The sequence below is a fragment of the Falco punctatus genome, assembly GCF_963210335.1.
Source record: "Falco punctatus genome assembly, chromosome: 11".
Taxonomy (NCBI): domain Eukaryota; kingdom Metazoa; phylum Chordata; class Aves; order Falconiformes; family Falconidae; genus Falco; species Falco punctatus.
This window is the reverse complement of record NC_137591.1, coordinates 10,782,052-10,804,213: the sequence shown is the minus strand read 5'-3', so window position 1 is coordinate 10,804,213 and position 22,162 is coordinate 10,782,052.

Sequence of the window (22,162 nt, the reverse complement as noted above, 5' to 3'; positions counted from 1 at the left end):
TGGAGATGCTGGGAGTGTGACTGTTTCAGTGACTTCATTTATTTTGCTGTGTTCCTCTAAGGGTGTGCTGCTGTGTAGTTTAAACCCTGGCCAGAAGTTCAGCTGTTTTAAGCCTTTGGTGTGGGTTGATCTTTAGATCCCAGTCCTTTTCTTTATAGTTGCTTATTGCCGGTTCAAACAGGGATGTGCTCCACCCCAGAGGTGATGTGGGCGCTTGGGGTTTCTCGCCACAAGGAAGTTGGTCAGTCCTCGAACACTGTTTGTGCACAACACAGAGTAGTCTGATGTGGGTCAGGGATCAAATTGCTGGACATGGCGAAACCGTCCCTTCCTGCCCCCACTGAGGGGACAGGGGAGCCTAAATCATGGCAGTAACAACTGAGATTTTACTAAAGGAGGGGCAGTTAGGAAAGTATTAATCTGCCTTACACAGACATGTATCGGGGCCATATTGCTTTCCACAAAAAGCATATAAAGTAGCAAAACCAGTGCCCCTGTGCTTACTTAAAACAGATTATTTGCCTTAGTAATGAAGGAAGAAAACACGAGCAAGGACAAATCGCTCTAGACCTGCTGTTTAGTTAAGAGCCTGTCTACATGTATTGCTAAACAGAGTGATCCCATAGTGAGAAGCCTGGTCACAGCTGCGTGGGCGTGGGCTGAAGTGACAGACTAAACCACATGTGAGCTCCAGGTAATCGATAAAAAGATCTCCCAGCTCCTCAGGGGTCTGCAGTGTGAGGAGCAGGGATTCTTGGCTGAATTGTGCCCGTGGCTTGGACTGGCTTCAGCTTTCATGGGAAACCCTCCCTGTGCTTGCTAGTCTGGCTGCTTGCCTGGGTTACTGCCGGGGTGATGGATGGTGGTTTGGATGTCATGCAGGCAATGAAACATTGGCCTTGCCCTCCTGGGCATGCAGCATCACCTGTGGTTGCGTGTGAAGGCTTATATTCCCTGTTCTTCCCCTGGGCTGTTAAAGGGGATGGGCAGCTCTGACCTCCCCAGAGAAGAGCTAACCTGCTTCCCTGAGCAGCCCATGAGAAATTCAACAGTCCTTGGAGACAATTAATTGAAGAATATGGAGGGATGAGTTAAAAGCCTTTGAGAGCCAGTGTCAAAATAGGTCTGACTGGGAACTGTGGTGTTAGCAGTGGGGCTGAGTTGTGTGGGGTTGGAGGAACCACTATGAAGGAGGCTGCTTGACTGTTCAGACCAGGACTGGGTCCCTGCAGAGGAGCACAGTGCAGCTGCTGAGTTTGGATTAGGGTGAGCAGTTATCCCTGTTTAGCCAGCCCAGTCTGGAGGTCCTGAAAAAGCCCTTGGGAGTCTCTTTCAGACATGGGATGTGTCAGTACTTCTCCCAAACTGAGGTTTTGGGGAGTGCCTGCTGCCAGCACTATGGCAGGACAAAGGGGGACAGAGGACTCAACCCCAACCTCCCTCAGGTCCTGTAGCTTGGTGCTGGCTCCATCCTGGACCAGAGAACCAGCAAGATATTCTATGAGCAGCAGAGCTTAAAAAAAAACACCCCATAAGCTGTTTTTCTGGTTTTCTCTGGGGTCTAAAAATGTATGAGGTAGGGCACTGCACACTCTCCCAGGGTGCTCTCTGGTGTCTAGTAAGGGGCTGAGCTGTCTTCACAGCCTGTCTCATCAGGGTCACTGCTCTACCCTGTCCCAATACCTGTTCCAGTGACACATGCACAAACTGAGTCTTCTGGCAACCTCCACCTTTTGAGTTACGTGGGTTGAAATTAGCTGACCGATTAAAATGTTACCAAGGTTGGCTGACACTCAGGCAGTTACGTGTGGTGTGCTGTTGCCTTTCTTTAGAAAACCTGGTTAATAACAGTAATAAAGCCAGCAGCTTTGCTGCTCTGGTGATGTATCAGCATGCTGTCATGCTCTGATAGCAAAACACTTCAATCCAAGCAAGTAGAAGGTGATGGGCCTTTGGAGAGACGTATGTTCCTGTTCTTTTATTTTTATTGTTCTTAATAGCAGTGTTTTTAAAAGCCCTCCATTTCCTGATCACACCTTTAAGTGACAAAAGCTGGCCGGAGGAGAGACCCAGAGGAGGCAGGGACAGCCTCTCAGGCAGCCTCTGTTTAAGCTCCATGGCTGTGGGCAGAGCAGGTTGTGCTGTCGAGATGGCAGTGTTCCTGAGAAACCGTTTGCTTTCTGTTTAACCTTCCCTGGCTGGTAATAGCAGCGTGTGCTGAGAAAGCTCTGCCACACTTATCAGCTCATCTTTGTACAAGCTGCCCTGAAGAGGTCTCAGCTCTCAGCAGATTAGTGATGCCCCATCTGGACTGATTTACAGGCAGAAGAAGCACCTGGTTTCCCTGCTGTCCTCCCCAGAACCATCATTGATATCTCCCTCCTGAAGCACCACGATCTTTGTAGCCAGCTTCAGCTCAACTAGCATCATGGACCAGGATGGGGGCAGGGTGCATTTAACCTTTCTCTGCTGTCCTCAGCTCCTAACCAAAGCAGGAATGGGGGGTGCAGCCCCACAGCAGTCTTTTGGAGTGGGATGACTCTAAAACTGTATCTTTTGCTGAGAGTTGGCGAATTCCTCCCTGTCAGGGGTTACCAAATGATTTAGCTGAGCCATGGGCTGGTGTCCCTCACTGTAGAGTCACATCGGCTCTGACTGGGACCCAGATCCTGGCCCAGGGGCTGTCATCTAGGTAGGGCAGCAACCTGCTCTGTGCTCAGAGATCCTCAGAAGCTGCTAAATCAAGGATTGTTGCAGAGATCAGAAAGAACCTGTAATGTTGGTGCTGAGACTTTTGGTGTGACAACTTCTGCTTCCAAAGCATTAGAGAAAAATGTCACCCTGCAGTAGCAGTAAAGAGTGCACCTGGCCCTGGGCTGGTGACGAATTGCAAATCACTGGTGTTTTGTAATGGGGTAACTTCTGGCTTTTCTCTCCAACTGCAGGAAAATACATCTCTCTTGCAGATCAAAACAAAATAGATTGAAGTAAGAGTTCAGACAGAATAGATTGAAGTAAGAGTTCAGATGAAGAAGCCTGTCCACCCAGGGAACCCTGTAAATTGCTCTGCCGCCTGCCTGGGAGAGCAGGGGGATACATATGTATTTGCTCACCATTTCCAAAGAAAATGCAATGCAGGGAGGTTTGGAGGCAGCGAGACAGAGCTCAGGAGAGAGCCACCTGCGTGGGTGGAAGCGCTGACAACCAGGAAACCTCCAGTCTAATAGAAAATGCAACCTGATGGATGCGTTTAACGGCAAAGAGATCTGGGGTTTCAATGCCTGACAATCAAATGTGCGTGTGGGGATGGATGGGGCCTGCTGAGGAGAGTCCTGATCCAGCAGCTCCTGTATACACGTGACGGCAGGGCCTGCCTGGGGGTGTAAAGCTAAGCCTGTGCCTAAGTGATGGTTTGAGCAGAACTGACTGTTATGTGGTGGAAATGGTCTGGTCTCCCCCATCAGTGATTGCTCTCGCCCAGTAAATTCAGGGTATTTCCTTTCAGATGCATTAGTGCAGGGGTCCCTGCCTGCTGCAGTCCGTCCTGCAGCACCGCACCTGGGCCAAGCCTGTCTGAGCCCAGTATGCAGCATCGTCTATGTGACCTTTCTGACCTTCATGGGCCACAGCCAGGGCATTTGACTCTGTTTTCCCTGCTGGTCAAATGACAGGTCCTTTACACTGCAAAACGCTTGGAGCAGCAGCAGGAAGAAAGAAACCAGTTTGGACTGAATTGAGTTAGGGGGAGAGGGAGAAAATGAAAGGATGCGTCCCTGACAGTCTGTGAGCTGGGTTGGTTTCAGTGATCAAAGGTGACATTAGAGTGGTGCTGGGAGAGGAGCCGCTTTAAATAAGTGGGTTTCATCTTAATTGCATCTCTCTAAAGCCAGTGTAGCTATTGTGTGAGGAAACCTTTCTGAGCCAGAGCCTGATTGACAGGATGGAGCAAAGGAGGTAGGAAGGGGAAGGGGGAGAGCACTGTCGCATCCACTGCCTTCATTGAGGAAGGCTGGAAGAGGCTGAGACTTGCCAGGACACAGTGGTGTGTGTGTCCCTGGCACTCTACTGTACTGGGGTCTTGATTTTAAGACCTCTTTGGGTAGAGCTGTCAGGATGATGGACCCAAAGGGAAGAGCAGTGGCTTCTGCAGGGAGTCCCCAGGGACTGCAGGCAGCCCAGGGGTATTTCTGTCCCATGTCACAGCTGTGAAGGAGGACAGATGAGACCGGTGGTGACTTCTGCCTGCCCAGGGCCTGGCTTTTGGAGCTGCCACATCCACAGTGACACAGACAGGAGCTGGAGTCCTCTCTGACTCCAGCACTGAGGGTCCCTCCTCCCTCTAGCTGAGGGGTCAGGTCTCTCCAAGTGCCCATCCTCAGACATCTTAGAGATTTCCCGTGCAAACAGAGGTAACCTGCCTCATTGCTGGTAGCAGTGAGTGTCTGGGTCCCCACGTTGCAACCAGGCTTTGTAGTGCACCAGGCAAATCACCCCTGTCACATCCTCTAGTCCCCAACAAACTTGCTGAGGTCTCTGCTCTCCCCAGATTCTGTCCTGCTGCTTGATTTTGAGCTGGCAATACACAGGTGTTCTGTGCATGCATGTGCTGAAATAACCCTCTGCTGCCTTCTGAGATATGAAAGTGGGTGGCAGAGCATAGGTTAATTATTTCATGTGAATTAGCAGGGGCTGGCAGGATGTGGGGGTGTGAGGATAACGGGATGGGTGGCACCTACAGAGCACAATCCTCTGGCTCAGCCTCCTAAGGGGATACAATTTCATTGCCATAAATACCCTCTCCTGGCTCTCTTCCTTGCCGATAGACCGTTAGATCTGGAGTTGAAACATTCTGGAGCAGCTTTAACCCCATCACAGACCTGGGACATCTGGTGGTGGGAGAGGCAAGGTGGTGGCCATGGGGATCAGCTGCCCAAGGGCTGTTTAAGAAGCTGCTGTGGAGGCAGGTGGGATTGGTTTTGGAGTGGCTGTGGGTGATGTGAGGATGGAGATGGGAGGAGACAGAAGCACACTCTAGGGGTGTGAACCAGGAAAGGGGGTGAGAAAGGGGGGGGCTACATGGACACCTGAAGGGAGGTTTGGACAGGTTATAAAGTACATGCTTTTTTCTTTGGTTTTGCCAGCCAGCAAAACTCTTCCTTTCCAACAATATTGGTTTGCAGCAGCAGCACTGTGGCTGAAAGGCTGGATCCAAAGCTGCCATGAAAGTGATGGTGCTTATGCTGCTCTTCTATAATCAGCTGGCTTCCCCGCTGGCTGTTTTTAGGGTCAGAGCTGTTGGCTCTGTGGCCATCTGCAACTCACTAGAGGTTGGCCTGAGCATCCTCTGTGGAGGCTATGTTGACGGGTAAATGATGTGGCTCTCAGACCTCTCTCAGCATGCTAAGTTGTGTAGCACCTCTTGTATAGCCCTCAGTCCATGGTGGCAGTTGGCTATCCCCTGGAAGCCTCTCAGGGTCCAAAAATCCCTATCTGAGACTCAGAGGCACAGTGCTGTAGTGATCAATCCACAGTCTGAAAGAGAGCTCATATCTGCTGGGATGAGATTTGCTTGCCAGGATTCAGCAGCAGTGCCCTGGACCAGGTGGGGATAGCAACAGAGCTGCAGAACTTCAACATCCCCCAGTGACAGAGGTGGCTGTACACCGTGGGGCTGGTATATGATCAGCTGAAGCCAAGTAACACTAATGAGCAGTTGATTAGTATAATCACAGCTTCACCTGTTCATCAGGGGGAATGGAGCACTTCCTAATCAGCTGCAGGATGGGCCTGGGAGAGTGGTCCAAGGTCGAGGAATTTGAGAAATAACAGGCAGGAAGGGGATACTTGTCTTCGCATGTGTTGGAGATAGCAAGAGTTGCTCTTCTTCCTTGTTTTTGTTTTGGCACCCTGATGGTATTGTTGCAAAGTTATTCCCTGGCCCAGGAACCAAGTGTCTATGAGAACCAGCAAGGAGCACAGCGGGGCTGCGGAGGAGTGGGGACTCTTTTGCAGGTTTGTGATGTTTGTTGGGTTGCTGATGGGGCGTGAATTTTGAGCTTAGAGCCAGAGATACTCTGCAGATGACCAAAAACATGGTGTTAGTACTTTAGGTTTGTTAGCAGCCTGGGAGTATTTGGACAGAGAGCACTTCTGCTTCTCTTTAATACATTTTTTGCCCAAGATGTGGCTGTAATCTGAAATGGGAAATGCTTTGCCTGCTGCAGGAATGCAGCTGTCCCCAGGGAGCAGCACCACATTTCACATCACTGAGAAGCGCTCAAAAATTGCCTTAAGATTCAAGCCACGGCACAGGCTGTGCAGTCTCCCTGTTCCTCAGTTTCCCCACTGGGTTTGATTGCTCCTAGAAGCTGCCTAGAACTGGCCCCTTCAGTTGAAACCACCAGACCTCCCACCCCTGGTACCTGATGCCCTGGGGGTCCCTAAACTGTGGTCTGCCAAGGCTCGGCTGGGAGGGAAGGGCTGAGTCTTCTCCCCTAGGAGCAGCTTCTGATGCCTTCACCTTCAGAGCTACCTGCTTTGCCCTTTGCTTTTCACTGTCTTTGACTTCCAAGCTCACTTCTCCTCTGCTCGCCTGCTCCTCAGTCCTCCAGCATGCATCCTGCCAGCCTGGCTCTGCCCGATGGAGGAGGACAGGGACAGTTGCATAAGCCACATGCTGTCCTCCAGCCTGCATCCACATCGGCATTCATGCTGCACAGCCCCTATTATTGGGCTTGCAAATGACACTAATTTCCCTTCCCAAGCCCTCCCTATAATTTAGCAGCAATGTCCTGTACTCAGATATTATTAGCTGTGTCTTACGTGAACGGTTGCCCTCCTTCTGTTGACGGGGGGAGATAATGAATTTGATAGGGACAGCAGACCCGGACCAAGTGCCTCTGTCTTTTATTTTTTAATTGACCCCTCTGGCTGGGGTTGGAATGGCATTAAGCAGACTCTGCTTAATGCCAGTCTCATTCCTCCTCAGCTGTGACCATCAGCTCAGAGGGGATCCCCAGACCTTTGCACTATAGGAGCAGTGTGTCTTAGGAAGCAACCCATGAAGGCAATGGACATAAGGCTTTCTAGCCTCCAGGTAGCTGTGATCTATTTCAAGACCCATCGCTCCTTGAGAGGCTCAAAGCCACCCATCTCTTTTGTTATACTCCATTCCTTTAAGGTTTTATTGTGCTGGGCTGAATACAAGGTGACCTTGAACCTAAGACATACCACACATACACGTGCACATGTTTTGTCAAGAGCAGAGAGAAAAATGAACTGTGAAAAGATAAGCTCCAAATACAGTGACCTGTTCCAACGCATGGCTGCCTGTGCTGCGAGCGGCTCTGCCCACGCAGTGCTGCCTTCCCGTCGCTTCCTGCCTCGCCTTCCAGCCAGCTCACCATTTCCAGCCCAATACAGGATATTATATGGGGAATTTCTGGCCCCACTGCCATGCAATAACACTTGGCTTGGCCTCCAGTTCCTCCTGCTCCTCCATCACAGATCAAACCTATGAACAGCCTAATGCAGCGTCCCCACTTTCCAAGTGATGCTTTGTCCTTGTCCCAGCAGGCAATAAGGTGGCCATGAGAGGTTTCCACCCCAGCAGAGTGGTCACTAGGATGCCTCTCTAGTCTACATCAAAGAAAATAACCCCCAGCCAGCAGGCAGGAGGCAGCAAGATTGTCTTCAGTAGGTACAGGATACTCTGGTGACAGGGTATCCATCTACTCCTGACCACACTTGGAGATGGTTTTGCACTTGATGCCATTACTGGTTTTCTGAAGTTTCCTGCTTTAGCAGGTTCGCTGGCCATGGGCAGACTCTGCTGCTGGGTATGGACAAGGGCAAGACTCAAACCCTGGGGACTCAGAGAAGGAGCAGCCCAGGAGCAGATGAGGGAAAGAGGGCAGCCAGGAGAGAGAGTGAAACAGTGAGGTGCTGGGCAGGATCTCTTGGTTAAGAATTAGAGAATACTCCTGGAAACTCAGCTGCTGCTCCCTGGACACTGGAGAAGAGACTATTTTCCTTCCACATACTCACCAGGAGTCTTGTACTGGAGATAGATGAGGAACTGATGCTCCAGCTTCGTTAATTCTCTGCATACTTGTACTCAGCACTGCCATGAGTTTGTGAAAAGGATTTGCATCTGGCTAAGTAAACATATTAGGGATTCAGTCTATAGAGGAAGACTTAGAAGATCATCTTCTGTTGACCCCTCTCTTCCTGACTCCCAGCCTTCCCTTGAGCAGATGCTCAGCCCCACAGCAGGGATCACAGATGCTGGCTTTTTCTTAACTCATTTCCAGCAAGAATGTAATATTCCTGACGATAATTAAAGATAAAATCCAAGGCTCTGCTACAGGCTGTCTCTGCTGGTGACCCAGGAACTTAATCTGAAGCTTAGCAAAGATTTTGCTAGTTTAAAACCAGGAGGGGCCATTGGGCTGGACTCAGTAACAAGGGGAAGGAGAAACCCCCAGGCAGAGTCAGACCAGCTTGTGCTGTCATTTCTTCTGGCTTTGATTTCACTTCTCCTGAGAAGACACCCAGCTGGGCCCTGCTTGTTCTCCATGTCACCTGAGGTTGCTCCACCAGCTGGCTTCAAAGCTTCAGAGTTGGCAGAGATCTCTTTGAAATATCCTGTGTTCACCTGAGACTGCAAAAAATAGAAGGAGGGGGAAGAAGAAAGCAAGGAGAACAAAACCTCTGTGGGCTTTTGTAATGTGTGATGGACGTGCCCCCTGCCAGCTGTGTGCTGGATCAGCCGTGCACCACCGTGGGGGCTTTGGGAAGATCCACCCAACTCACCTGCTGTTGAAAGGATTCAGGCTGGGTGGAGAGGAAAGCACAAAGCACCTGTGTCACCAGAGCCTTTGCAGGTCCTTGGAGGTTCCTAGCCCTTGGCTGATAGGAGGGGACAGGGCTCAGCTCCCACACAGCAGAAAGGAGGGGGGTCCAGCCACAGGGAGGGGGAGAGAGCTTTCTCCAGCTAGCTCTGAAAATCAGTTTCTTCCATCCCTACATTGGGGAGCTCCGCTGTAGTCTCCATAGCTATTCCTCCCAGGGGTTAATTCACGGCTTGATTAAGACTTCGCCTTCCAGGCTCCGGTCTTTGACATGATGGCAACATGACTCATTCTGCATGGTCCAAACGAAATAAACTAACCAAATGAATTCAGAGGGCTCAAAAAAGAAACCAGGGCCATGACAGAGGATGAAGACATACTCCTTGGACATGAAGGAAATACCCAGGGTATATTCTCCAAGGCCTTTCCCTTCTCCTGCCTTCACCCTTAGAAAAGCACCGAGCTCAGCAGAATTTCTCAGCAATATTCTTAACCCTGCAGATGTCAAGGTGCTGGTGTTTGCTGAACAAACCCAGAAGAATCTGCACCAAGTGTCAGAACCTTTCAGTGGCTGTGATGATATCTTAATCGTGATGCCACATGGGTGTCTTAGACAAGAGCAGCTGGTTGTGAAGCCACCCCTCTCTCTGGTTCAGCCTTCTCCCATCCAGAGCTGGTCTTTAGCAGTGATAGGGGTTGGGGATGTGAGGAGGAGGATGAAGCCCTCATCCCTCTCCTGGTATGTGAGGAGAGGCTGAAATTGAGAGGGCTTCATGTGAGTCAGCTAGGTTAAGGAATTGCTCTGGGCAAGCTGGAGCAGTGAAGAGCCAGAGATGCCCAAACTTGATATGCCCGCTTGGAGCCCACTGGAGAATTTCTCAGCAGTCCCTGGAACCACTCGCTGGGGCCTTCCCAGCATGACCCAGTAATAAGGTAGACTTCACTCTCACACTGTCACTGATCCACACCGGTGACACACCAGGGACTGTGGGAAGAATAGCTACAGCAGAAGAGCCCTTCCCACGGTAGAGCTGAGGCCCCCACAGCAGCATGGCCAGCTGAGCTCCTGTTGGCTCTGAACAGGTCCTATCCTGCTTGGGTGCTGGCCTCCTGGGGAAAGCAGATGACAAGCCTATGAGGCTGGTGAGAGAGTCTGAGCAGGAGCTTTCATCTCTTCCACTTTGTACTGACTCTGGTTATTTGAATTCAGCTAAAACGTCCTCACAGAAAAAAATAGAAGTATCTGTCTGTGATTTGAAGCCATCAAAATCCAGAAGCCCCACTGCTCTCCTGGGCAGGTTGCTCCTGTGGTTGATCTGTACTAGGGGAAGAAAAACAATATTCTGGTCACATTTGCATTTCTCTGACTTCAAATGAGGCCCTTGTAGCCCCGTTCTCTGCTGGACCCTGTAGCCCTGGGAAGGTGTTTGTATGGGACATGCAGATCACCTCATTTCTCTCTGTGGAGGCTGCCAGTTGGGTTGCAGGCAGCCAAACAAGGACCAGGACCACAGGGAGGAACAGGCAGGGGACAGTGATGCCAGGAGAGGCTGATCTCTGTAGTGTCTGTTTGGAAGGATGTAGTGGGGGATGACAGATTCTCTTTCCTGGGCAAGATGCTGCTGGGGGGTGGGTTAGCATTAGTTTTGCTGGCTCTTGGTATATTAAGAAACCTCCAAAATAAATAAGGGAGCAAGTGGAGAAGGTGAGCTCATGCTGGTGCTTATCGTCACTCCAATCAGAGACACTCTGTAATTGTGCAGTCTTTTTTGGAGATAATGAGGTGATCTTTATCGCTGCTGAAATCAGCTGGGGCTATCTGTTGTGGAGTAGGACTGGGAAAACCCTGCTCCCTCCCTCATGTCTCATCTGCTGGCCAGCAAAAGCAGTTTGCACATGGAGTGCGTGGTGTCTGGTGGAACTGTGCATCCCTGCTCCCCGGGCATCCCTGCTCCCCGTGCGTCCCCTCCTTCCAGCTGCTGGCAGCTGGCCTCTTCACCTGGCAGCAGGATTTTATCTGCCAAGTTCACGCTGCCTGTTAACCTGTCTTTTTGCACCAGCGTGGTGATTGCTGATACCTTCTGTCTCCTGGGGGCAGAGGCAGATATGCCACCTCTAAAAGTTTTGGAGAAGGGTATTAGACATGCAGCCATTGGGTGTGGGTGGAGCAGGGTCCTGCTGAAGGGCATGAGATGTCATAGGTGTCCATTGGAAGTCCCTAATTTTTATAATTGGATGACAATGTGGCCCTGGTAGGACTTGGTAAACCAGAAGGTAAATCATCCTGATACAAAATCTTTCCAGCTGGGGTCATGAGAAAGGGAAGGCCCTCAGGCTGGGGCTGACAGGGCACAGCTCTGCCTGTCCGGAGGGGACTGCCCAGAGACAGCTGGGACAAGAGGTGGATGAAGGCTTCCTCTCTTTCTGCTCATTCCTCCAGCCCAGTGGCAAGGTGTTTCCCCTCTGGGGAAGGCTGCTGGGAGAATGAATCCCAAGGAGCAGAGATGTAAAGAGACAGCTGAAGGGAGCAGTGAAAGCAGAAAAATGAATCCTGGTGCCCCACAGAAGTGAATTTATGCTCTGAGAACATGCTAGGGGAGCACACCAGGGAGAGGTGATTAGGTGACCTCTCGGGATGCCTTCCCCTCTTGTTTTCTTCAGTGTACTGATGCAAAGATCCTTCCCCTAATCTCCGAATGACCAATGCAATCATGACCAGCCATTAAAAAAAATAATCCGTTGACCTGAATTTTTTCAACAGCTGTAAACAGCTTTTAATGTAGTTCCAGCTACCAGAGTCTGGCCTTTTGTGCCTGGAGTGGAAAAAAAAATGAAAAATCCAAGATTGAAAATACTACTTTTTCTCATTCCTTTGGTTGGAGGGGAACTACTCCTCTCAATGCAACCAGTGCCCTTCTGCCAAAAGACTCACAGTTGTATATGGGTCTTGCATGGTGTCTTCTGATCCTCTGGTCCTAATGTCTAAGCAAATATTTGAAGCATGAAAATTAAGGAGAGACCAACAGATCAAACCATAGGGGTGAGGTGTGTGGAAAGGGACGTTGTGCTGATTCCCAAACCCTGATGTCCCACGAGCCTGCCAAGATTTCCTGCAGTCTGGCAGCAGATCACACCCAGGAATATTTGCTAATGAAACAGCTTTGAGATGTGTGGAAGGATGGGAGCTACTGCACCTTCCCTGGGGCTTTCTGGGCTTCTGGAGATTACAGAAGTTGTGGGGAGATGGTCCTGAATTGTGAGGAGGGGATTTCTGCTGAAGCTTGGCCCGTGAACTTGGAACGGCATCTCAGCCCTGTTCCATGGTCCGGAGGAGTAGCACATGTTTGCAGAGCACTCTTGTGACTTCTGTTGCTGCAAGAAGTTATTAGGAAAGGATAAAAGAAGAGAGCAGGGAATGTCTCTGAGCCACTGTATAAACCCAGGAACAAGAATCTTTAAGATTGTGTTTCATCCCTACACCCAAAGTCCTCATCTCCAAAGGTATGGCAGAACTGGGAGAGGCAAAAAGGGTGGCCACCAGTGTGGAATGTGTCTGTACAAAGAACAAGGGAGATGCAATTGTTTGGGCTTGTAGCATCTTTGCTGCACATAGGGGTCACACTGTGGCTAACCCTGAGACCACCTTTCTCAACAGATGTGCAGAGTCCACAGTGCTATCATTGGAGAAAAGCAGAAGACTGTCATTGCAAAGCTGGAGAAGGCAGAAATAGCCACCAGGCAAACAAAACTGGCAGGTGAGATATTTTCATGGATCCTATTTCAGAGAACAAAATTTCCAGCCTGGGGGGAGAAGAGCATGGCAGCCTTTGCTAGCATGTGCTGTGTTGGCAGAAACGTGCTTTAACGTGTGATCTTTTCAAATTCTCCTATGAAATCAAATATGTCTTGATTAACAAGGAGGAAATGCAAAGTGCATGGCACAGGGCTGATGATAGGAAATCTCTCTCTTGCTTTGTCTCAAGGACTTATTCCCCAACCTTGCAGGCACTGAGCTCCTCCAGAGAAGTGGTAGATGGTCCCTGCAATAGTCAGACAAGAAGCCTCAATGCCAGGCACATCGGTGCCACGTAAACAGCCCCCTGGTATCTCTGAGTTTGTTCCACTTGGGAGATGGTGTCTGCTCCATGAGTCTGCAGCCAGAGTGGTTTAGGTAATGGGGGCCAATTACCTTACACGTCAAACAATTTGGGAGTGATTTCATGCTTCTTGGGCATACCAAAGCCATGTCTGGAGAATCCACCCTTCTGGAGCATTGACGCTAAATATCAAACAGGGCTTGAATCTTCCAGCATTTAATTTCCCATTTATCCAAGGCAATTAAAAGCATCACCATGTAGCATGGCTGATTTTCTCCTGCATTTTTATTTGCCTGTGCCCTTAAAGAGATGGCTCAGAAGCAATCATATCCATTCCAGAGCAGTGTCCTACTGCAGCATGAACAAGCCTGGATGCTTGCCCTGTCAAAGGCATTCAAACGTCTCTCCCATAATTACACAGCCATGAAAGCCTGGCCTCTAAGAGGATGCCCTAACCCACCTGGAGAACCGCTGTGCAGGCATGTCTCTGTACAAGGTGGCTGTTGTAATGCTGGTGTAGCCAGCAAGGCAGCAAGGGAAGGAGGATGAAAATGAACTTTGAGGACAGGGCCACTGATTGGGATGGGAGAGTTCTGAGAAGATGGAGCCAGGCTCTTCTAGGAGATGCTAAGTTAAAGGAAGAGAGCAACGGACACAAGTTGCAACCAGTGAAATTGCAATTAGGCATTAGGAAAAGAAATTCACCCTCAGGATGGCCAGACATTGGCACAGGAGCCCAGAGAGGTGGGGAATCTCAGCCCTTAGAGATATTCAAAACTTGGCTGGACAAAGCCCTAGGCAACCTGAACTAAGTTGCCTTTGCTTTAAGGGGTGTTGGATCAGAGACTTTCAGAGAGGTTCCTTCCAACTTAAATTATTTTGTGACCTGATGAACCAATCCATGTATGGGCATGATACCAGTAAGACTGAGGGATACAGTCCTGGTGTTAATGGTCAAGGCTGTCTGCAACTGGAGTACATCTGCAAATATTTGCCCCAGCACCCTGCTGGTGGATATGTCCCACAGGAGAGAGGGACAGAGTTTTCCTGTTGCTCTCTGGAGCTCCCATGTAGTACCTACCAAACTTCAGAGGACTTCAGAGCTGCCACTGAATCTGCTTGGTTGTGGCCATGGGATGTATTGTAGCCTCCCTAGCCAGTACCAGAGGTGTGATGAGTGCTGGCAGACCTTCCCTGGGCTTTTCTGCCTGAGCTGTAGGCAACGCTGCCTGCTCACGTACCTGGAGGGGGAGCAGGTTACAGGGACAAATACCTGAAAACGGTGGTACTCCTGCTTCAGGCCAGGCACAGCAGGAGTGTCTCAAGGCATCAGCCTCTGTCTGAAAAATGGAGAACAGCACAGGTGACTGTAAAATAGGTGAGAGGTACCTGAATGAGATGGTTAAGGTCTTCCTGAAAGCAGGATAGAAATAACCCAGCTCTACACCAGCAAGTGAAGTTTGCTCCCAGTTGCAGGTCACCCCTCTGGCTGGCTGTTCCCCAGTCCCCAGCCGTTCCTCGGGGCACAGCTAGTTATTTACTTCAGTGCTGGCTCTTGGGGGACTTTGAAGTGTGTTTCCTTCTATTCAATTATCTCTGGGAGCTATAAAGTGCAGCGGCAGAGGTGGCTGTATCGTTCCATTTGTTCCCCGGCAGCCAACAGGTTTTTAACCAAGTAATTAAGGGTTGGTTTTGTTTGTACCTGAGAATCAACCAGTGAGGCAGAGATAAGTTAATAACAACACAGCAGGTACTCCGCTGTTATTTCTGGCTATGAATTAATCACAGACGCTATGGCTCTGCGAATAAGTGCATTGATCATTTGCTACAACAATAAGAGTTTCAACCAGTTATGCTCTTTTCCTTTCTATAAATACTTTGGAGACTGCAGACTTAATGAGTACAAGTCCAGGCTCTTCCCAGAACACTGATAGCATCCATGTAAAAAAAAATAAAAATCCAGCCCTTTATTTCGTGCCTGCTGAAAAGCCTGTCACTGTTAACTGCCCACGTCTGGGGTCTGCTGAGGGAGACTGAACTCTCCAATTCACAGGAGGATCCAAGCTGTTCCCTCAGAGAGCCTGGGAAAGATTAAAAGCAGCTGAAAGCAAATCACGCTGGCTTGATGAATGGCATTTGGATGCTGTCGTGCTGCAGCTGCTGGCACTGTCTTCCTTAGAGCTGTAGCATGAGTCTCATGAAAACCAGTGCTTTGGGTAAAGCCTTGGGGAGTCACAAGGTGAGTCGAGAATCCCACCTTGCCTTTCTACTTTGGTTTTTACAGCTCCACAGTGATGGCAGATGAAGCCTCAGACTGGGAAATGAGATCGGATGGCCCCAAAAGGCTTGAAGGCAAAAAAGCATTGAAGCAAAGTGGATTATTACCTTTTGAAGTCAGGCATGTGATTTTCTGAATACTTGAAATTCACCCTCTGGGGTGAGGAAAGAGAGGAAGCTCAGGACTGGTCACTCCTTTATCCAGACCAGAACAAGCCTGTATCATGGGGGTGGCTTTAACCCCATATACCATTTATTCAACCATCCTGTTGCTGCCCGCACGGATGGTCACCATGGCATGAGTGCTGTGGGGATGGGATGACATGAATGAATATGAAGCCAGGCTTTGTCACTCCTGCTGTCCAGCAAAGCAGCGCTGATGGTGCTGAGCAAACAGCCCGACATGCATCCCAACAGGCACGACTCCAACCTGTGCTCAGGACCCCGTGCCGTCCCCGCTGCACTCTTGGGGTGGGTGGCATGGCTGTGAGAGTGGGCATGGGGATGGTCCAGCTGGACCAGGATTGTCTCCAGATGGCTGCTGTCGCATGCTTACATCCTCACGTGGCTTCCAAGGAATAGGAGTGATTAAACACAACTCTGGAGAAGCCGCATTTAACACTGTGTTTCCCTCACCCTTAAGTAGGTACTTGAGGAAAAAGTCCATGTCGTCAAGTGATGTTTTGGGCAAGTTTTTTCCCTCTTGGAGAAAGGATGATCTACTCAAAGGTAGGAAGATAGATTCAGAAAATCAAATCTAGGTTCTGTGCAACTTTCTAGCCTTTACTGAAATAATTAAATTCCAGTTTTCAAGGCTCTGGGTTTTGTTATGCACTTGATAAAAAAAGAGTAACAATCTTTGTTCTGTGTATTTACACCACAAACTCTTCCGTGTCAAGACTATCCCCTAGTTTGTCCAGCTGGGATTGGTGGTCCGATTTTCAGATGGAAACTCGGCACATGCTGTTTTGTAACAAACAGGAAAGAAAATTCCCATGCAACCCTAATGACTTGAATAGGCAGGATTATTCACTCCAGTTTCCCATCCAAACAAATACAGGAAACAGCTGTCACAACTGACATACCTTTCAGGAGCAGAAAAATCTTTCTGAACATGGGCTGAATTGGAAAGCTCAACCTTGACTTCTGTTGCATTCCCAAACTACTTAACTCTCAGCATGGGTCGAGTAGTATGTTTCTATAGATACTCTGGTATGTTTTATTTTCTTTTTTAGCTAGTTAACCTTTATTTGAACTTCTATTTTATGAATTACATTAATTAAAAAGATTAATGGTTTAAAAATTGATGTATGAAACTGGATTTTTTATTGTTAGAGCCATATTTGAGAAAAAGAACGTGGACTGAGTCAAAGTGCTTTTTCACGTTTTTTTTTTTTTGTTTATTTCAGACAAAATAGCTGCCTTCAGCAGGCTTGGGCAAACATTTGGCAGGGTGACCCGCTTTTGGCCCACCTTTCCCACCTATGGATGGACCCTCGTTATGACAGTTCATGGAGCTGAGGAGATTGAAGATGTGTCAAGTCATGGTAGGATTTACCTACTTGCTAGTAAACACCCATTACTGATATGAAATTATTTCCTAGACTTAACCAGAACTTTAACTCAGCGCTGAATAAGCTGCCTCATTTGCCAGACAGCACAACCCAGGAAATTCCTTCACATTCAAGTGGTTAAAATATTTAAATACTGGCTTCACCAGCAAATAACCCCTGGGACAAAATGGGCTTGCTTGGTTTATTTGTTAAAAGTTTTCCTTTACTGAACACAGCTGCACAGAGAAAAAGGAGAAAACACAGCAATAATAAAGAGGTAGCTGCCCAGACATCCCTGGAGAAGGATCCAAACTTAGAAACCCTCTCTTATCATCAAACAGGAGGGATTCAGATGAGAAACACAGAAATTAGTTTTGGGGAGTTCTTTTGCTTGTGCTTAATGTCCATTCTCCCAGAGATGCCCAGAGATGCTGGGGTTAGAAATAGAACAAATTAAAAATTAAAAATAAGAGTTTCCCTGGCCAATCCAAGATAAACTGTATTTTCTGGCATACCGTTTGTATATACTTTCCTCACCCTTTGTAATCCAGCTCTAGAGGATGGCTGTGACGTGTCTCTTTTGGGCCCCTGGCGCAGAACCACACCTTGGTGGGCTGGCTGTGACACATCTCCTGATGGAGTGGATATAGCACTTTGACCACAGGAGGGGACTCACTCCATCAAGACACCCTTCCCTAAATATCCAGGAGAGTGGGAGAAAAGCCTCAACAGTCTTGAGGAGCACAATGAAATGGCAATTAGTAAGTATATTGTGCTTCTCACACAAAAAAAAAAAAGGGCACCAGTGAGAGGATCAGAGGATTTGAAACAAACAAAAGGATGTACTTTTTCACACGTTGTGTTGCTAAATTATGAATGTTATTGCTCCAGGCAAAAGTGTAATAGATCCAAAAGCAGCCTGAGAATTTCATGGGAGAAGAACCTTCTGGGCCTGTTAATAGCTGTGGGTCAGCCTCCACTTTGGGAGTCCATCAGCCAAAAATTGCTGGAAATGAGGAAGACATTCCAGGGAACAATCATTCCAGACTTGGTTTTTTTTCCCCTAAACCCTTGCTAGAGTCCCCTACCAGTGCCAGACACAGGAGGAGGATGAGATTGACTTCTGGTATATCTTTTTTTGTTTTATGCTCTTAATCAGCAATGCCTTAATTCCTACCCGTGGCAGAGCTTTTCCTTGTGTCAGGCTGGAATTTCTCACCAGGATGTGGCTGGTTTGTTGCCAGGAGGAACACCTAACAGGGTCAGACCACCAAGCCTTTGGAACCCCAGGCCCTCAGTATACGGTTTTGACTTGGAAACCATGAACATTGAGCTGAGCTTTTCCCAGTGACTGAACCAGGTTTTGCCCAAAGCCTGTGCTCGAACATTTTTCTGCCCCCACAAGAGCAAGGAACCTGGATTTTCTTGCTATTAACAGACAAAGAAGTGTCAGACCACTTTATACATAATACCCATGTACCATAGGCTCCTAAACGTCACCTTGGAACCACCCCAGCTCCCTTCTGGCTTAAGCCTGTTATTCAACTCCCTGTTGAAGGCACCCAGAGATATGGAGCGCAGTTCTCCTTGAGTTTGCTCTTCCCGTTTATCTCCCTCTCTGCTAAAGATACGCTTCCTATGTCTTATTTGCATTTGTCTGGCTTCATCTCTCAGCCATTGGCTCTTGTTCTGGCTTTCTCTGATAGACTAAAAAGCTCTTTAGAAACTGGTGTTTTCTTCCACTGATGGCACTTGTGCACTGTAATCAAATCACCTCTTGACCTCCTTTCTGATAAGCTAAATAGACTCTTTCAAAGTCTCGTTGACATTTTTTCTCTTGTGCTCAGATTATTTGCAAGCTCTTTCCTGCAGCGCTCACGGGGGTTTTAAAGAAATGGGAAAAGTTGTGTTGTAGCTGATGATTTGCCTTTGCTGCAAGGGCATCTACCTGGTCCACAGTCTACTTGGAACCCATGGAGTACTCCCCCTTTATCTCCACACACCAAAGCTCACCCTTCATAAAATCAGTCATGCTTTGTCCTATTTAGGGCACAAATGGTCTCAGAACACAGCAGCCTGGATTCCCAGACAGGAATGCTTCTCTTCAGCAATGCACCAAGACTAGTGTATGCCCACCAAACAGATGTGACCTGCTGAAGTGTCTCTTGTGGACTTGGGACAGAGCTGTGCTCCAACACATCTGGTGCTTGCTACTCCCCTCTTTGACTGCCCCCTTCAAGAGAACATCACCTTCCTCTCTTCTCCACCCTCCACTCCTCCATCCCCTTTATGGACCTGCAGCCCTTCTTCCTGGGACACAACATCAGCATCCTCACCTTGCATATATCTCTTGCAGATGTGTCTCCTCTCCCTCAGAGCCCACCTTTTGCCGCAGGATGATCACGTATCTTCTCTGCAGTATTATAAGAACCACCAGGATGTGGAAAATCCTCCTTTCTAGAGCCATATGTTGTCAGCCTTTAGTTTCTAGCTCTGTCATTATTAGAGATCCTCCACTGCTCCCACAGTGTCTGTATTTTTTTGGCAACGAAGCAAGGAGCCCCAGATTTGAAGCCATCCCTCAGTGTGTCAGACTTGGAATGACTCCACTGTCTTTTCCCACTGCTCAGAGGCATTCAAAAGGTATTTAATTAAACCCACATCAGAGAGCTGTTAGCAAGCTTTCTCCAATTAGCAAGGCAGAGAGGACTGCATGTCGTGGGGGGAAATGAGCAGACATGAAATGTTTTTTTTTTTGCCTATGCCTTCCTCAGTGTCAGATTAATTGGCACTTTTCTTCCAATTTAAAGCAGAGCTCTGGGCACAGACAGGTCACAGCATCACAGTACAATCCCATCCCATTTTCTAGTTTCCCCCCCCTCTCTCTCATTATGATTGAAAATTTCCTTAGACACCTGAATCGTGTTGGGGCCTGTCTCTGTCAGGGCAAACAAAGAAGGAAAATTAGTGGCACTCAGATTGGTCCTAGATGTGGGATTCTTTTAGGGCCTTCACTCTCCTCTTCCTTTCCTGTTCTGTGCATGTGTGTTGGCTTTCTCTGTTGTTGTAACACATGGTCCAAAACACGACTGGCTCAAAGCAACCTCAAATGGACTTGCAGCTGCTCAGACCTTCTCTGTGTGGAGCAACTTGAATTAGTCAGATGATGATCCACCCTGACTGAGGATCTCCCTCCATGGATGTCCATTCGAACTTGCAGGAAGCCATGGGGATCAGATGCAAGGTGAGATGCCTCTTTGAAAGTGTGAACAGAAGACCTGCCCAGCAGAGGCACTCCCCCTGCCTCCCACGAGGACCTGCTGGCTCTCAGGATGTGCATTTGATACTCACTTGAGTCCTTCACACGCATGGTCACAGCCCAGTGCCTCCAGCTGGGGCTGACACAACCCTTCTGTCACTGTGGGACCTTCCTGCTGGTTACAGTTGGCCAGTTCTGCAAGGGTGGCAGCTGTGGCACTGAATGTGGGCTCCTTTCATGTCTGAACTAATGCCCCACTGACTATTCACATATGTGTATGTCGGAAACAATGGAAGAGTTGCAAGTTTCAGACCTGGCTACTTCTACAGCTAAGGCTAGAAACATGGTGTCTTTTCAGTAGGCTCAGTTCTTGTGGCATGTTTTGTCATGGGCCATTGGAACACTGCTATTCTAGATGTCCTCTAGAAACCCATGCTACATTTGCACTGTGGTGATACACAAAGACAGGCTTGAAAGGTCCAAGAGCCCTTCCAGACCTATGCAGCTCCTTGCATGGCCAGCATGGCAGACAGCAAATTTTAGTACCCAACAAGCTGGAGTGTGATCAGGGCATGACGTGATGTAGCATGACATGACATCACACCCCACAGCCTTGAGGCCCACTTAGGATGCCGCTAGTGATCCCAGTGCACAGCGTCAGGATGACTGGGACAGACTCAGAGCAAGGTGTGGACCTGTGGCTCAGGGGCTGGAAAGAACCACATTCCGGGACTGGTTAAATAACCAAAGTCCTGCTCCTTGAGTCATGCTACACAAGGAATGACACAGCGCTGCCAAAGAGTGTGCTTCCTTTGGAAGGAGGGGGGAATCCGACTCTCATTCCAGAGGGCATAGAAACAAATTTAACAGTTCTTTTCTTTGACTCCCAAAATCTAAGTCAAATCTAGGCTGCATTTTCATCCTTGGATATGCTTACAGCGGTATCCTAAGGGTGTTGACAATCAATCAGCTCCTTTTTTTCCTCCCACATTTAAATGCAGTTACAATTGCAACAACACAGCAAATCCTCTTCTATCAAAGCAGGGCACTGGGTTTTGTTTATTATTTGCAAATTGCAAACCAGCACATACAAAAAAGCCCTACCTCAACGTGTGAGCCCACGATGGGGACATGCTGCTATGACAACAACATGAGGCTGAATCATTCAGACAGACAAGACACCCATAATTGTGTGATCACCTGTTCCAGCTTGTTCAAAGGAAATTTTATTAGCGCTGCTGAAAGTACATTAGAGAACAAAGCATAAAGCATCCACACATCAATCAGGGCTCAGGTAATCAATGCAAGCACCGCCTGAGCCCAGTGCCTTACTGTTCAGCCATTCAGCATTTCACAGGCTTCAGGATAGCATTTACAAAAACTTATGTCTATATCTGAAAGATCAAACCCCCCTCAAATTCTACTAAACCAAAACATTTATGGGGTTTGGGTCTTGCTGAGAACACCAGAGTTTTGACTGTAGGGTGTTTGTGGTCAGTGGAGGGACAGTCTGGATCCAGGATGATTGTTAGAAAATGGACATGACTGATGGCAAACGTGCCTTTTATAATACTTTTTTAAAAAAAAAAAACAAAAACAACCAATAATTAAGAATGACAGGTGGCAGAGGAAAGCAGGTCTATTTTGTTACAGACAAACAGGAATACACAGGGTCATAATTCACTCAGCCATACATATAAATCCATACGAGTTTATGCTGTGCAGGTGCATTAGCCACAGCATCCATTTCCAGCTGGTGGGAGAGCAGTTCCACTTGTTTCCTCGCTCCCTCATTTCTCCTAACATGAGGGTGCCAAAATCATGACTCTAATCTGCTTCATATGTCCTTTTTTAGCCATATAACTCCTGGACAGCAAAAAAATGGCTTAATATCAATTCTAGAATATCCCTAAATGCAAGTGTCTGGCGTTCTTTTTTATGCTCTGTCCTTTCTGAATCTACTGGTGTTTTTGTTTACTGAAGTCTTGCTTTTAAACTCAGTCTCCTTCCATGTCTTGGCAGACGGATTTCATGATTTGGAAAGGGCTGACTGAGCTGTGGAGAATGGATCTGCCTCAGACCTCTTCCTTGAATCCTTCCCCTGGCAAACAAAGCTGGTGAGGG